The sequence below is a fragment of the Arachis hypogaea genome, chromosome 1, assembly GCF_003086295.3.
Source record: "Arachis hypogaea cultivar Tifrunner chromosome 1, arahy.Tifrunner.gnm2.J5K5, whole genome shotgun sequence".
NCBI classification, from domain to species: Eukaryota; Viridiplantae; Streptophyta; class Magnoliopsida; order Fabales; family Fabaceae; genus Arachis; species Arachis hypogaea.
Genome location: NC_092036.1, coordinates 61,004,390 through 61,022,028, shown reverse-complemented (window position 1 = coordinate 61,022,028; position 17,639 = coordinate 61,004,390). Strand labels below are relative to the sequence as shown.

The window sequence follows — 17,639 nt, the reverse complement described above, 5'->3', positions numbered from 1 at the left end:
ATCCCTACTAGTTTTTAACTGATTTCTTGCAGATCTATGAGATTATTAAGACTAATGGAGTAGATCCTGAAGTCTACAGGCTCATGCTTTTCCCTTTTGCTGTAAGAGACAGAGCTAGAACATGGTTGGACTCACAACCTAAGGACAGCCTGGACTCTTGGGATAAGCTGGTCACGGCCTTCTTGGTTAAATTCTTTCCTCCTCAAAAGCTGAGCAAGCTTAGAGTGGATGTTCAGACCTTCAAGCAAAAAGATGGTGAATCCCTCTATGAAGCTTGGGAAAGATACAAGCAAATGACCAAAAAGTGTCCTTCTGACATGTTTTCAGAATGGACCATGATAGATATATTCTATTATGGTCTGTCTGAGTTCTGTAAGATGTCACTGGACCATTCTGTAGGTGGATCCATTCACCTAAAGAAAACGCCTGCAGAAGCTCAGGAACTTATTGAAATGGTTGCAAATAACCAATTCATGTACACTTCTAAGAGGAATTCCGTGAATAATGGGACGCCTCAGAGGAAGGGAGTTCTTGAAATTGATGCTCTGAATGCCATTTTGGCTCAGAACAAAATGTTGACTCAGCAAGTCAACATGATTTCTCAAAGTCTGAATGGATGGCAAAATGCATCCAACAGCACTAAAGAGGCATCTTCTGAAGAAGAGGCCTATGATCCTAAAAACCCTGCAATGGCAGAGGTAAATTATATGGGGTAAGCCGTTGGCAACACCTATAATCCCTCATGGAGAAATCATCCAAATTTCTCATGGAAGGATCAACAAAAGCCTCAACAAGGCTTTAATAATGGTGGAAGAAACAGGTTTAGCAATAGCAAACCTTTTCCATCATCTTCTCAGCAACAGACAGAGACTTCTGAGCAGAGCACCTCTAACTTAGCAAACATAGTCTCTGATCTGTCTAAGGCCACTTTAAGTTTCATGAGTGAAACAAGGTCCTCCATTAGAAATTTGGAGGCACAAGTGGGCCAGCTGAGTAAGAAAGTCACTGAAATTTCTCCTAGTACTCTCCCAAGCAATACTGAAGAGAATCCAAAAAGAGAGTGCAAGGCCATTGACATAATCAACATGGCCGAACCTAGAGAGAAAGGAGAGGACGTGAATCCCAATGAGGAAGACCTCAGGGGACGTCTCTCAAGCAAGAAAGAGTTCCTTATTGAGAACTTAAAGGAATCTGAAGGTCATATAGAGACCATAGAGATCCCATTAAACCTCTTTCTGCCATTCATAAGCTCTGAAAACTATTCTTCCTCTGAAGAGGATGAAGATGTAACTGGAGAGCAAGTTGCTCAATATCTAGGAGCTATCATGAAGCTGAATGCCAAGTTGTTTGGTAATGAGACTTGGGAAGGTGAACCTCCCTTACTCATTGGTGAATTAGATACATGGGTTCAGCAAACTTTACCTCAAAAGAAACAAGATCCTGGTAAATTCTTAATACCCTGTACCATAGGCACCATGACCTTTGAAAAGGCTCTGTGTGACCTAGGGTCAGGCATAAATCTTATGCTACTCTCTGTAATGGAGAAGCTGGAGATCATTGAGGTACAGCCTACTATATTCTCATTGCAAATGACAGACAATTCAGTAAGATAAGCTTATGGATTGGTAGAGAACGTATTGGTAAAGGTTGAAGGCCTTTACATCACTGCTGATTTCATAATCTTAAACACTAGGAAGGAGGAGGATAAATGCATCATCCTGGGAAGACCTTTCCTAGCCACAGCAGGAGCTGTGATAGATGTTAACAGAGGAGAATTAGTCCTTCAATTGAATGGGGACTACCTTGTGTTTAAGACTCAAGGATCTTCCTCTGCAACCATGGAAAGGAAGCATGAAAAGCTTCTCTCAATACAGAGTCAAACAAAGCCCCCACAATCAAACTTTAAGTTTGGTGTTGGGAGGCCACAACCAAACTCTAAGTTTGGTGTTGAATCCCCACATTCAAACTCTAAGTTTGGTGTTGGGAGTCTACAACATTGACCTGATCACCTGTGTGGCTCTATGAGAGCCCACTGTCAAGCTATTGACATTAAAGAAGCGCTTATTGGGAGGCAACCCAATTTTTATTTATCTAATTTTATTTTTTATTTTTATTTTATTGTTCTTTTATGTTTTATTAAGTTCATGATCATGTGGAGTCACAAAACAAATACTAAAATTTAAAACAGAATCAAAAACAGCAGAAGAAACAGCACACCCTGGAGGAAGACCTTGCTGGCGTTTGAACGCCAGTAAAGAGCATCTGGATGGCGTTCAACGCCAGAACAGAGCATGGATCTGGTGTTGAATGCCAGAAACATGCAGCAATCTGGCGTTTAAACGCCAGGATTGCACACTGAGAAAAGCTGGCGTTCAACGCCAAAAACATGCTGCAGATTGGCATTGAATGCCCAAAACAAGCATAGAGCTAGCGTTTAACGCCAGAAACAAGCATCAATCTAGCGTTAAACGCCAGGATTGCATGCAGAGGGCATTTTTACACGCCTCATTGGTGCAGGGATGAAAATTCTTGACACCTCAGGATCTGTTGACCCCACAGGATCCCTACCTACCTCAACCTACCTTCCCCCTCTCTCTCACACCTCAATCACTCTCCCTCATCACCTATTCACCACTCACATCCATCATCTCTTTACCCACCCGATCCCACCCATATCTTTTTCTTCTTCCATCCTTTCTTCTTTTGCTCGAGGGCGAGCAACATTCTAAGTTTGGTGTGGTAAAAGCATAGCTTTTTTATTTTTCCATAACCATTGATGGCACCTAAGGCCAGAGAAACCTCAAAAAAAAAGAAGAGAAAAGGGAAGTCAAAAGCTTTCACCTCTGAGTCATGGGAGATGAAGAGGTTCATCTCAAGGGTCCACAGCTCAGTAATAGAGCATTTGACTGCAAATCAAGAGATCCCTGAGACACCTCTGGGGATACATTTTCCTCCACACAATTATTGGGAGCAACTAAAGGATAGAAGCACCAAAATCACTAGGGATCAAGCAACAAAGGCAAGGAAGAGACATAAAGGAGCTCAAAAAGCACCATTGGTCCTTCAAAAAAGTGCCACCCTCACTAAGGTGGATTCATTCCTTATTCTTATTTCTCTGTTTTTCGATTTTTTATGATATATGTTTACCTATGTTTTGTGTCTTTACTGCATGATCATTAGTATGTAGTAACTATGTCTTAAAGCTATGAATAATTCCATGAATCCTTCACCTTTCTTAAACGAAACATGTTTTTAATACAAAAGAACAAGAAGTACATGAGTTTTAAATTTATCCTTGAATTTAGTTTAATTATATTGATGTGGTGACAATACTTTTTGTCTTCTGAATGAATGCTTGAACAATGCATATTTTTTATCTTGTTGTTTATGAATGTTAAAATTGTTGGCTCTTGAAAGAATGATGAGCAAAGAGAAATGTTATTGATAATCTAAAAAATCATGAAATTGATTCTTGAAGCAAGAAAAAGTAGTGAAAAAGCAAAAGCTTGAGAAAAAAATGGCGAAAAAAAATAATAATAGAAAGAAAAAGAAAAAGCAAGCAGAAAAAGCCAATAGCCCTTAAAACCAAAAGGCAAGGGTAAAAAGGATCCAAGGCTTTGAGCATCAATGGATAGGAGGGCCCAAGGAAATAAAATCCAGGCCTAAGCAGCTAAATCAAGTTGTCCCTAACCATATGCTTGTGGCATGCAGGTCCAAGTGAAAATCTTGAGACTGAGTGGTTAAAGTCGTGATCCAAAGCAGAAAGAGTGTGCTTAAGAGCTCTGGACACCTCTAACTAGGGACTTTAGCAAAGCTGAGTCACAATCTGAAAAGGTTCACCCAGTCATATGTATGTGGCATTTATGTATCCGGTGGTAATACTGGAAAACAAAGTGCTTAGGGCCACGGCCAAGACTCATAAAAGTAGCTGTGTTCAAGAATCAATAAACTTAACTAGGAGAATCAATAACACTATCTGAAATTCTAAGTTCCTAGAGATGCCAACCACTCTAAACTTCAAAGGATAAAATGAGATGCCAAAACTGTTCAGAAGCAAAAAGCTACAAGTCCCGCTCATCTAATTAGAATTAATATTCATTGATATTCTGAGCTTTATAGTATATTCTCTTCTTTTTATCCTAATTGATTTTCAGTTGCTTGGGGACAAGCAACAATATAAGTTTGGTGTTGTGATGAGCGGATAATTTATACGCTTTTTAGCATTGTTTTTAGGTAATTTTTAGTAGGATCTAGCTACTTTTAGGGATGTTTTCATTTGTTTTTATGCTAAATTCACATTTCTAGACTTTACTATGAGTTTGTGTGTTTTTCTATAATTTCAGGTATTTTCTGGCTGAAATTGAGGGACCTGAGCAAAACTCTGATAAGAAGGCTGACAAAGGACTGCTGATGCTGTTGGATTCTGACCTCCCTGCACTCGAAATGAATTTTCTGGAGCTACAGAACTTCAAATGGTGCGATCGCAACGGCGTTGGAAAGTAGACATCCAGAACTTTCCAGCAATATATAATAGTCCATACTTTATTCGAGATTAGATAACGCAAACTGGCGCTCAACGCCAGTTCCACGCTGCATTCTGGAGTCAAACGCTAGAAACACGTCACGAACCAGAGTTGAATGCCAAAAATACGTTACAACTTAGCGTTCAACTCCAAGAGAAACCTTTGCACGTGTAAAGTTAAAGCTCAGCCCAAGCACACACCAAGTGGACCCCGGAAGTGGATTTCTGCATCAATTACTTACTTTTGTAAACCCTAGTAGTTAGTTTAGTATAAATAGAACTTTTAACTAATGTACTAGGTGTCTAGTCTTTTGACCATTCGGTCTTTTGATCACATTTGGGGGCTAGCCATTCGGCCATGCCTGGACCTTCATTACTTATGTATTTTCAACGGTGGAGTTTCTACACACCATAGATTAAGGGTGTGGAGCTCTGCTGTACCTCGAGTTTCAATGCAATTACTACTATTTTCTATTCAATTCGACTTATTCTTATTCTAAGATATTTGTTGCACTTAAACATGATGAATGTGATGATCCGTGACACTCATTATCATTCTCACCTATGAACACGTGACTGACAACCACTTCCGTTCTACCTTAGACCGGGCGCATATCTCTTCGATTCCTTAATCAGAATCTTCGTGGTATAAGCTAGAATTGATGGCGGCATTCATGAGAATCCGGAAAGTTTAAACCTTGTCTATGGTATTCCAAGTAGGATTCAGGGATTGAATGACTATGACGAGCTTCAAACTCGTGATTGTTGGGCGTGATGACAAACGCAAAAGAATCAAGGGATTCTATTCCAGCATGATCGAGAACCGACAGATGATTAGCCGTGCTGTGACAGAGCATTTGGACCTTTTTCACTGAGAGGATGGGATGTAGCCATTGACAACGGTGATGCCCTACATACAGCTTGCCATGGAAAGGAGTAAGAAGGATTGGATGAAGGTGGTAGGAAAGCAGAGATTCAGAAGGAACATAGCATCTTCATACGCCTATTGAAATTCCCATCAATGATTTATATAAGTATTTCTATCTTTATTTTTTGTTTATTTATTATTATTATTCAAAAACTCCATAACCATATATTATCTGCCTAACTGAGAATTTCAAGATGACCATAGCTTGCTTCATACCAACAATCTCCGTGGGATCGACCCTTACTCACGTAAGGTTTATAATTTGGATGATCCAGTGCACTTGCTGGTTAGTTGTGCGAGGTTGTGAAGAAAGTGCTGAGTTATAAACGCAGATACCAAGTTGAATGTCATTATTAGAGATCATAATTTTGTGCACCACCTTTTTATCAACCCAACCCCGTGAAACTCATAACCAATAATTGAGCACTCGATTGTAATTTCTAGGGAGAACGACTCGGGACTAATACTCTCGGTTATTTTTATTGGGTTGAACTTGTGACAACCAAAATTAAACTTGATTGAAGGTTGTTTGTTGGTTTGGACTATACTTGCAAAGGAATTATTTTGTGAAAATTCTTAACCGACGATATCCTTCTTTCACGGAGCCCTAGCACACTCTGTTCCGTTGATCAAAGAATAATATTCTTTGAATATTTTTGTGAAATTGAGAAAACTATTGGAGAATCAAAAGTTGTACATAGCCTAAAACAAAATGACAGCCTAAAAGACAATTGTTTGCTTGTAAGGAAGATCTCCAGACGGTCAACGAGGTACCTCTCGATCTGCATCTGAAAAGCAGCAAAAATATGTATGGAATTAAAACTAAGAGTTCTAAGCATGGTAATAGTGCGCATAAAGATCATGTATAAGGTCTCAGGAAAGCTAGAGGCAATCCTAGAACTCCAACACTCAGATTAATTTTAAAAATTTATTATAAACCAATAATATAGGAAATCAAACTAAGGGATTCTAGCCCTAGTCTAACTCTGCACCTTCTGTCTCCTCCAAACCTTCGAATCACCGGTAGAATAACCCTCAAGACACCTCCGCCAAAAGAGGGTCTCTCAGATACATACACAAGCAAATCAAACAAAGAAAACACAGGTAGAGGTACAATTACAGTAAGTTGAACAAGTAGCAGATAAGCAGATTTAAGCAGTTAAGCAAACTAAAATAATGCACACTCAAGCAAAACATACAAATGCACATGATGTATGAATATTCTATGACTGATGAGTCTCATCTATTGGTTATATAGTCAATCCGATATGTCTTGGCATCTAACCTTGGACAAACCTTCTGTGCGTGATGCGTGAGCATCTTTTCTCTATTTTTTATTATTTTAGATATTAATTTGTTGAGTTTTATTTTGATTTTAGTGTTTGAAACCTATTTAGATTCTACTTTGAGGTGCATTGTGGTTTTATTTATTTCAGGAAAAATCCGAGCGAGTTTGGTAAGTTCGTTCAGAAGAAAAAGGAAGAAAATTGATGCTGCCAAGCTAGCGCCAAATGCCGCTACCTGGCGTTTGGCACCAAGCATCTTGTAACGCATGCAATCCCTCTATGAAGCTGGCGCCAAACACTATGACCTGGCGTTTAGCACCAGGTGCTTCATAATTCGTGTCCAGAACCACATGCTAGTGGCACTAAACGTCGAGCCTGGTGTTTAGCGCCAAGAAGACGATAAATGCACCATTCGTTTCGGCCTCAGCAGCGCTAAATGCCGAGTCTGGCATTTAGCGCCAGTAGCACGAATTTGGATTGTACAGAAGGGGCTTCATTAGTTTAGATTTAGTTAATAATTATTTTATTTTATTTTATTTTCATTATCATTTAAAATAAAACACAATCTTTTTGGAATTTTAGGAGTCATTATTTTATTTCATTTTCAAATCAGTTTGGTTAGATATAATAGGGAAAAAGATTTAGTCCTTCGGGCTCTTCTCTTCTCTTTTTTCCTTATTCCACACTTTTACACACTTTTGGAACCCTAGTTTTCTTTGAGCCATGAGCAACTAAACCTCCGTTGTTAAGGTTAGGAGCTCTGTTTATTCTATGGATTAATTCCATTGTCATTCTACTTAATGTACTGATTTGAATTCAAGGATTACTTTCGTTCTTTATCTTAGGAATTAGAGTATATTGGAAGATAACTCTTTTTCTATTTAATTCTTGTTGAATCTTGGAAAAGTTAACTCACTTGAATAACAGCTTGAAAGTAAATCCTCATAACTCTCAAATTGCATGGATTTAACATGATACATGACATATAATCAGCTTATCTTTGAGTAATTAGGGTTTGTGCGGCTGATAAGATAGAATTGGACTTAAACCTTTAATCTAAATTAAGTGACCAAGGAATTGGCAGTTGATTGGGTCAAAGGAGATTAAATCACTAAGGCATTAGGGTTTAGTCAACTAATGTTTGCCATTAATTAAATGTTGCATAATTGAAGTAGTTTGTAAGAATTATTAATCCAGAAAAATAAATATCTCTGAAATCTTAACTATTTCTCATATACTTTTCACACTTAAGCTATTATTTGCTTTCTTAATTCCTAAATTATTGTTTAATGCTAATTGCACTCAAAACACCTCTTATTGCTTGTCTGACAAAGTGAATCACTCAATTAATGTTGCTTGGTCCATCGATCCTCGTGGAATCGACCCTCACTCACCTGAGGTATTACTTAGTACGACCCGGTGTACTTGCCGATTCGTTTGTGGTTTTCAAAATTCCGCACCAGTGCGTACATCCCCAAGCTAAAAAATATCCATGAAAAAATCTCCAAGTTCAAACTAATATATATATATATATATATATATATATATATATATATATATATATATATATATATATATATATATATATATATATATATATGCTTGCCCATGGGGGAACTCCAGGAGATAAAGTGTCCACTCACATCTTGTGACAGAGAGTTAATAGAGTATCGGGTATCAACCTAGAGCAAGTGGTGGTAAGACACTACATTCACCCAGGGAAACCCGTGTCTCAGCTCATTCAATTATATAAGTCATATGAATATCTCAAACATAATTCATCAATGTCAACATAATTCTTAAATCATGTCTCATTCATCACTTTTAACATCTCATCAAGTCGATCATACATTTCTCAAGTCTCCTTCGAGATCAAAACTAGCTCCCTCAAGACACTTACTCATATTCTGTAGCCTAAAACCTAGCCGTCGGACCTTCAACAGAGTTTTCAAAGGTTTTGAAAAACTAGAGGAATGATTGATAGTTCAAAAATTATGAATTTTCAACAAAATAGTGGTTTCAGAGGGTCACAAGCTTGCCGGAAAGGTCGAACATTTAAAAATAGAATTTTTAGTGTAAAATAAGACATCATACGTATGCATGGTACTGTGCGTATGCACGCACCAGACAAAATTTCCTTCCCGTGCATACGAACGCACCAGACAACTTTTTCAGCCTGTGCGTACGCATCATAGTGTGCGTCTGCACAACTTGCAAAATCTACAGCGTGTGCGTACGCACACCCCCTCATGCATACGCACGAGTCCCCACTTCGCTCTGATCCATGAGTGCGCACGATAGCATACGTACACACGCATACCCAATTTCCTAGTTTTTAGCACTTTCTGCAGAATCCTGTTTTTAGGCCCAAACTTTGAACGCACATAACTTTTTCGTTAAAAATCATTTTTCATCCGTTCTTCAAACATCATAAACTACTTGGACCCAATTTTTATTTAAAACAAGTTTCACCAAATTTGAGGGTCCGAGAGCCAAGTTACAGCGCATCAAAGTTAGTTAAAATTGTGTTTTTACCAAAACTCAACCTCAAGTTTTCCAAACCAAAACCAACCAAATCCTAATCAAATCCATTTCAAGTAACATCATAACTCACCAAGCACCTACCCATTACTCATCAATCATTTAGTTACCAAAAATACCATTCTTTCATTGTTAACTCAATATCACATTCAAATATATACATACATATATATATATATATATATATATATATATATATATATATATATATATTAAAATGATTGACTCTACCTTCTTTTTCTCTAAAAGAATGCAATTTGCAAAAATCGACTCTATCTTGCTTTCCCATCCGACATACGCTTCAGGATCATTCCTTCCTTTAAATGCAAGGATTTACAACCGAGAACCCTGATAAACCACTATTTTATGATTCATATTGTGTTTAATTGTGTGGTTTTATCAAGTCTTTGCCTACTTATTCATATGATTTGCATGTAATTACAATTCCTTCCTAAAAATACTCTATGATTGAAAACATGCTTCTTTGACTTTTATTTTCTTTTATTTAATCCTCTCTTATTACCATTAGATGCCTTGATATGTGTGTTAAGTGATTTCAGGAATTACAGGGCAGGAATGGCTTAAAGGATGGAAAGGAAGCATGCAAAAATGGAAGGAACACAAAGAATTGAGCAGATAACCAGCGAGAAGTCACGCGGTCGCATGGCTGACGCGACCGCGCGAAATGGAAGAAAAAACAGTGACGCGCTCGCGTGCCTGACGCAACCGCGCAGATTGGAAGCTGCATGAATAACGCGAATGCGTGGATGACGCGCACGTGTGGTACGAGAAACGCTGAGTGACGCGAACGCGTGGACAATGTGGCCGCGTGACATGCGCGATCTGCAGAATTTCAGAAGTCGCTGGCAGAGTTTTTGGGCCGGATTTCAACCCAGTTTTTGGCCCAAAAACATATATTAGAGCCAGCGAACATGCAGAAATAGAGAACAACATTCATTCCATATAATTTTTAGTTTTTAGATCAGAATTTACTTCTCCCCTAGGTTTTACTCAATGGAACATTCATTAGGATATTGAAGATTTTGGCTTTAGCTTTTGAGAAGAGTCTACCTCCGGTACTAGTCATTATATTCTGTTATTTACTTTTTCATTTATTCTTCCATATTCCTAATTCCTCCAGAGTTGACATTTGATTATTTTCACAAGTTATTAATATAGACTATTTTTATTTTCAATTAATCCCTTTCATTATTATTTATCATGTCTTCTTTTATTTTCCCCATTGATTCTGTGAAGTTTATAATTATGATGAGTAAGTAGTTCCATAACTTGATTGGGAGATGATTGAAAGGAAACCTTGAGTTGAATCACTCAAGAGAAAAATTATAATTGGGTTTATTGTTGGATCACCCTCTAATCATTGACACTAGTCCTTCCCAAGGGAGAGGATTAAGACTTGTGATTAGAAACAGCTTTCCAACTTGCTTGACTTTCCTTTACCTAGTAAGGGATAACTAAGCAGAGCAACTTCCAATTATTAATTAATCTTGAGAGTACTTCAACAAGAATAGGGCTTCCAACTAATCTACTCCCAGTCAAGGCTTTTATTTAAAATTAATTAAATTCTCTAAATTAATTTCCTGTTTATCAACTCAACCATTTTTGGAAACACCTGATTGATAAAATAGCACATCTTCCTGCAACTCGTTGGGAGACGACCTAGGATTCATACTCCCAGTATTTTAATTTCAATATTGTGACAACCCTTCTAAATTGATAAGCAGATTTTCGGTTGGTTAAGGACTGTACTTGCAACGTATTTCTATTAATAATTTCTTAACTCGCCAATTTCTGCCACGTCAATTTTTGGCGCCATTGCCGGGGAGTTGCAACAGTGTGCTAATTTATTGATTGGCATTTATTTAATTGCAATTTTTCTTTTTATTTTGTCACTGTGAGCTGTACGTTTCTTTTGTTAAATGACGCGTTCACTTCTTGATCCAAGCTTGTCAGTATTTGACCCTGAGATTGAAAGAACTATTTCACGTATAAGGCAAGCTCGGCGTCGGCGAGTCCTCTCTGCGGACGAACCTAAAACGTCATCTAAGGAAGAAACAAGCCCCCTCTCTACTGATCCAATTGATTTACGTGCAGGTAACATGGCAGCACCTAGGAGAATCACTATTTAGGAGGAAGGAGCCCCTGATTTTACACTACAACCATTCCAGGCACTCCACCCAGCAGTGGCTGTAGATTTCAAAATAAAGTCTTCGCTATTCAACTTGATGCCCAAGTTTCATGGCTTACCTACTCAAGAGCCTATCAAGAACCTTAGGGATTTTCATACTGCTTGTTCTACTGTTAAGCGTGATGGTACTGATGAAACTTCCATTCTGTTAAAAGCCTTCCCATTCTCTCTTGAGGGAAAGGCAAGAGAGTGGTACTACACTCAACCCGGAACAACTGTTTCCAACTGGGATACACTTAGAAGAGAATTTTCGGAGAAATTCTTTCCAGCTGAGGTTGCCGATAACTGAGGAAAGACATGTCCATGATCGTTCAGGATGAATCTAAGACTCTCTATGAATACTTGGAACGCTTCAATAATCTTCTAGAAGCATGTTCCCACCATATGATTGACAAGATAGTGTTGCTTGGCTACTTTACACAGGGCATGAAATCTCAAGATAGGACCACATTGGAAGGTGCTAGCAATGGGTCTATGAAAAAGTACAAGACTACGGAAGAAGCATGGCAATTGTTCAGCAACTTAGCTGAATCTACTAGGAATCACAGGCAGAAACAAAGTCGGTCAAGAGCTTTTACAGAGGTGTCCACTAGCAAAGAGACTGCTGCTATAGCTCAGAGCTTATGTGAAATGACTAACTTGCTGATGCAGATGCAGCTAAGTCAACAACAGGCTCAGCAAGTTCATCCTTCTCTACCACAGCACAGCCAGCAGTTGGTTCCACGAAGAGTATGTGGAATCTGTGCAGATTACAGTTATTACACTGATGAGTGTCCGCAACTCCAACCGGAAGATCAAACTGTAGCAACCACTCATAACTTCTATGATCGCCCCAATCAAGGGTACAATCAAGGTGGCAGCTATAACCATGGATGGCAGGATAACTCTAACCAAGGCTGGAGAGATAATTCTAACCAGGGTTGGAGGGACAATCATAACAGAGGAGGCAGAGATAACAATAGAAATCAGAGGTGGAATAATAATAACTTCAGGCAGCAGAATCAGAATCAGGCCTACAGAGCACCTCATCTAAGACAGCCTCAAGCATCTCAGCAGACCTCTCAGATCACTTATCCCTCTTCATATCCTAATGATGAGTTACTACAATCTATTGATTGGAGACAATAGGCCATGGAAAACACCCTCACTTCTACTCTGAATGGTTTGAATTCTACTTTGCAAGCCCCTGTCTCACAGATTGGATCACTAAACAACTCTAACAACTAGTCCTCAAGCTCTGGTGGACTCCCCTCTCAACCATTACCCAATCCAAAGGGTGGTATTAATGCCATCGCCCTGAGGTTCAAAACCACATTGCAAGAGAGGAATCAGGAAGAGCCAAACCTACCTGAACACGCCTCAGCCGAAGAGGTAGTGGAAATAGAAGATGTTGAGGAAGAAAAGGGTATACAGGACATGGCTGAGGAAGAAGATGCTAGATCACAGGAAGAAGCACCAAAGGACACAGACACTGTAGAAAATGCCATTCCTATTCTATTTCCACAACTTACAAGGAAGCCCAGGAAGCAGTTGGAACCTGATCCCAAAATGGTAGAAATATTAAAAAAAATTGAGGTAACTGTTCCCCTTTTTGATGTTATTCAATAAGTACCTAAATACATAGAGTTTCTAAAGGATTTATGCATACATGATGAGTGGATAATTTATACGCTTTTTGGCATTGTTTTTACATAGTTTTTAGTATGTTTTAGTTAGTTTTTAGTATATTTTTATTAGTTTTTATGAAAAAATCATATTTCTGGACTTTACTATAAGTTTGTGTGTTTTTTTGTGATTTCAGGTATTTTTTGGCTGAAATTGAGGGATCTGAGCAAAAATCTTATTCAGGCTGAAAAAGGACTGCTGATGCTGTTGGATTCTGACCTCCCTGCACTCGAAATGGATTTTCTGAAGCTACAAAACTCCAAATGGCACGCTCTCAATTTTTCTGGAAAGTAGACATCCAAGGCTTTCCAGCAATATATAATAGTCCATACTTTATTCAAGTTTAGATGACGCAAACTGGCATTCAACATCAGCTCCATGCTGTATTCTGGAGTAAAACGTCAGAAACACGTCATAAACCAGAGTTAAATGCCAGAAACACGTTACAACTTGGTGTTTAACTCCAAGAAAAGCCTTTGCACATGGAAAGCTCAAGCTCAGCCCAAGCACACACCAAAGTGGGCCCCAGAAGTGGATTTCTGCACTTAGACTTATTTTTGTAAACCCTAGTGGCTAGTTTAGTATAAATAGGACTTATTACTATTGTATTATTCATTCTGGATACCATATTTCATATTTGGGGAGGTTGGCCATTTTCCCATGCCTGGATCTCCAGTCCTTATGTATTTTCAATGGTGGAGTTTTTGCACACCATAAATTAAGGGTGTGGAGCTCTGTTGTACCTCGAGTTTTAATGCAATTACTACTATTTTCTATTCAATTCATCTTATTCTTATTCTAAGATATCCATTCGCACCTAAGAACATGATGAATGTGATGATTATGTGATGCTCATCACCATTCCCACCTATGAACGCGTGACTGACAACTACTTCCATTCTACAAGCAATAAAGGCTAGAGTGTGTATCTCTTGGATTCCTTAAACAGCATCTTCGTGGTATAAGCTAGAATCCATTGGCAGCATTCTTGAGAATCCAGAAAGTCTAAACCTTGTCTGTGGTATTCTGAGTAGGATTCAATGATTGAATGACTGTGACGAGCTTCAAACTCGCGAGTGTTGGGCGTTAGTGACAGACGCAAAAGACTCACGGGATTCTATTCCAACATGATCGAGAACCGATAGATGATTAGCCTTGCGGTGACAGCGCATTTGGAACATTTTCACTGAGAGGACGGATGGTAGCCATTAACAACGGTGATCCCTCAACATACAGCTTGCCATGGAAAGGAGTAAGAAGGATTGGATGAAAGCAGTAGGAAAGCAGAGATTCAGAAGGAACAAGCATCTCCATACGCTTATCTGAAATTCCCACCATTGATTTACATAAGTATCTCTATCTTTATTTTATGCTTTATTTATCTTTATATTTTCGAAAACTCCATAACCATTTAAATCCGTCTGACTGAGATTTACAAGATGGCCATAGCTTGCTTCATACCAACAATCTCCGTGGGATCGACCCTTACTCACGTAAGGTATTACTTGGACGACCCAGTGCACTTGCTGGTTAGTTGTGCGGAGTAGTGATAAAGTGTGATTTATGTTTGAGAGCACCAAGTCTTTGGAGCCATTGTTGATGATCACAATTTCGTCCACCAAGTTTTTGGCGCCGTTGCTGGGGATTGTTAAGTTTGGACAACTGACGGTTCATCTTGTTGCTCAGATTAGGTAATTTTCTTTTCGTTTATTTTCAAAAAAAAAATTTCAAAAATCTTTCAAAAATTTCTCATCTGTTTTCGAAAAATCCTTCAGAGTTTTTAAGAATGAATTCTAGAATTTCAAAATGGTATGCTAGAGCTTGGCTGGCCATCAAGCTTTAGACTAACCTGGCATGATTCCTGGGATTTTGATTGAGGACTTTGAATTCATTACTTCCTTTTTCCTATATGTTCTCGAAAAAAATAAAATAAAATACAAAAAAATTAATAAAATCATAAAAACCAAAAATATTTTGTGTTTCTTGTTTGAGTCTAGAGTCAAGTCACAAGTTTGGTGTCAATTGCATGTTTTAATTTTTTCTAAAAATAATTTTCAAAAATTGCATGCATGCATCGTGTTCTTCATGATCTTCAAGTTGTTCTTGATAAATTTTCTTGTTTGATCTTCATAATTTCTTGTTTTGTGTTGTATGGTGTTTTTCATATGCATTCTTACATTCATAGTGTCTAAACATGAAAGATTTCTAAGTTAGGTGTTTTGCATGTTTTCTTTTCATTAAAAATTTTTTCAAAAATAAGTTCTTGATGTTCATCATGATCTTCAAAGTATTCTTGGTGTTCATCTTGACATTCATAGAGTTCTTGCATGCATCATGTGTTTTGATCTAAAAATTTCCATGCATTGAGTCTTTTTGTTGTTTTTCTCTCTCATCATTAAAATTCAAAAAAAATCAAAAAAATATCTTTTCCTTATTTCTCTCATAAATTTCGAAATCTTGGGGTTGACTTTTTCAAAATTTTTTAAATTAGTTGTTTCTTGTTAGTCAAGTCAAAGATTTCAATTTCAAAAATATATCTTTTCAAAATCTTTTTCAAAATCAAATCTTTTCCTTTGTTTTTTGAAAATTTTTCTAAAATTTTTTTCAAAATTTTTCAAAATCTTTTTCCTATTTTTATATCATATTTTCGAAAATCACATCATCAATTAATGTTTTGATTCAAAAATTTCAAGTTTGTTACTTTCTTGTTAAGAAAGATTCAAACTTTAAATTCTAGAATCATATCTTTTTGTTTCTTGTGAGTCAAGTCATTAATTGTGATTTTAAAAATCAAATCTTTTTCAAAATTAATTTCAATCATATCTTTTTAAAGCCATATCTTTTAAAAATCATATCTTTTCAAAAATATCTTTTCAATCTTATCTTTTCAAAATCATATATTTTCAATCATATCTTTTTCTATATATCTTTTTCAAATAATATCTTTTTAATCATATCTTTTTTATCATATCTTTTCAAAATCATATCTTTTTAATATTATCTTTTCAAACATATCTTTTTCATATCATATCTTTTTCAAACTTTAATTTTAACAATATCTTTTTCTAACTTCTTATCTTTTCAAAATTAAATTCAAAACTTTTTCAAAATCATCTAACCACTTTTTCAATTTTTTATTTTCAAAAATTTACTAACCAATTTTTCAAAAAATAAAATAAAATAAACTAAAATAAAATAATTTTCGAAATTCTCTCCCTCTTTCTATGTTCGAATTTTTCTCTTCTACTCTTCTTCCCTTCCACTCACATAAAAAAACCTCTATACTGTGGTAAAGAGGATCCCTATTATTATTTTTTGTTCCCTTCTTTTTCATATGAGCATGAGCAAGGACAAGAACATTCTTGTTGAAGCAGATCCTGAACCTGAAAAGACTCTGAAGAAGAAACTGAGAGAAGCTAAAATACAACAATCCAGAGAAACCTTACAAAAATTTTTGAAAAAGAAGAGGAGATGGCAGCCATGGAGTGGAAGCATGAAAGGCTTCTCTCAATACAGAGTCAAACAAAGCCCCCACATTCAAACTCTAAGTTTGGTGTTGGGAAGCCCCAACCTTGCTCTAATTATCTGTAAAGCTCCATGAGGGCTCACTGTCAAGCTATTGACATTAAAGAAGCGCTTATTGGGAGGCAACCCAATTTTTATTTGTTTATATTTCTATTTTTTTATGTTTTATTAGGTTGATGATCATGTGGAGTCACTAAACAATTGCAAAAATTAAAAACAAAATCAAAAATAGCAGAAAAAATAGCACCATTGGTTCTTCAAGAGGAGGAAGACGCCACCCTCACTAAGGTAGACCCGTTCCTTAATTTCCTTGTTCTTTTATTTCTCTGTTTTTTGATTTTCATGCTTCATGGTTGTCTATATTTGTGTCTTATTTACATGATCATTAGTGTCTAGTGTCTATGTCTTAAAGCTATGAATAATTCCATGAATCCTTCACCTTTATTAAATAAACTATTTTAATTGCAAAAGAAAGAGAAGTACTTAAATTTCAAAATTTATCCTTAAAATTAATTCAATTATTTTGATGTGGTGACAATACTTTTTGTTTTCTGAATGAATGCTTGAACAGTGCATATTTTTGATATTCTTGTTTATGAATGTTAAATATGTTGGCTCTTGAAAGAATGATGAACAAGAGAAATGTTATTGATGATCTAAAAAATCATAAAATTGATTCTTGAAGAAAGAAAAAGCAGTGAATAAAAAGCTTGCGAAAAAAAAGAAGCAAAAAAAATAGAAAGAAAAAGAAAAAGCAAGCAGAAAAAGCCAATAGACCTTAAAACCAAAAGGTAAGGGTAAAAAGGATCCAAGGCTTTGAGCATTAATGGATAGGAGGGCCCAAGGAAATAAAATACAGGCCTAAGCGGCTAAATCAAGTTGTCCCTAACCATGTGCTTGTGTCATGAAGGTCCAAGTGAAAAGCTTGAGACTGAGTGGTTAACGTCGTGATCCAAAGCAAAA

The 17,639-nt window shown here is 36.9% G+C and overlaps 1 non-coding gene across 1 annotated transcript; it reads right to left on the bottom strand.

The window, feature by feature from the left end:
• Window positions 1-215: 215 nt before the first annotated feature.
• LOC112712932 (small nucleolar RNA R71) lies at window positions 216-319 on the bottom strand. The gene has a single exon (XR_003157983.1). It is a non-coding gene; the product is annotated as a small nucleolar RNA R71 (small nucleolar RNA).
• Between the last annotated feature and the right edge of the window lie 17,320 nt (window positions 320-17,639).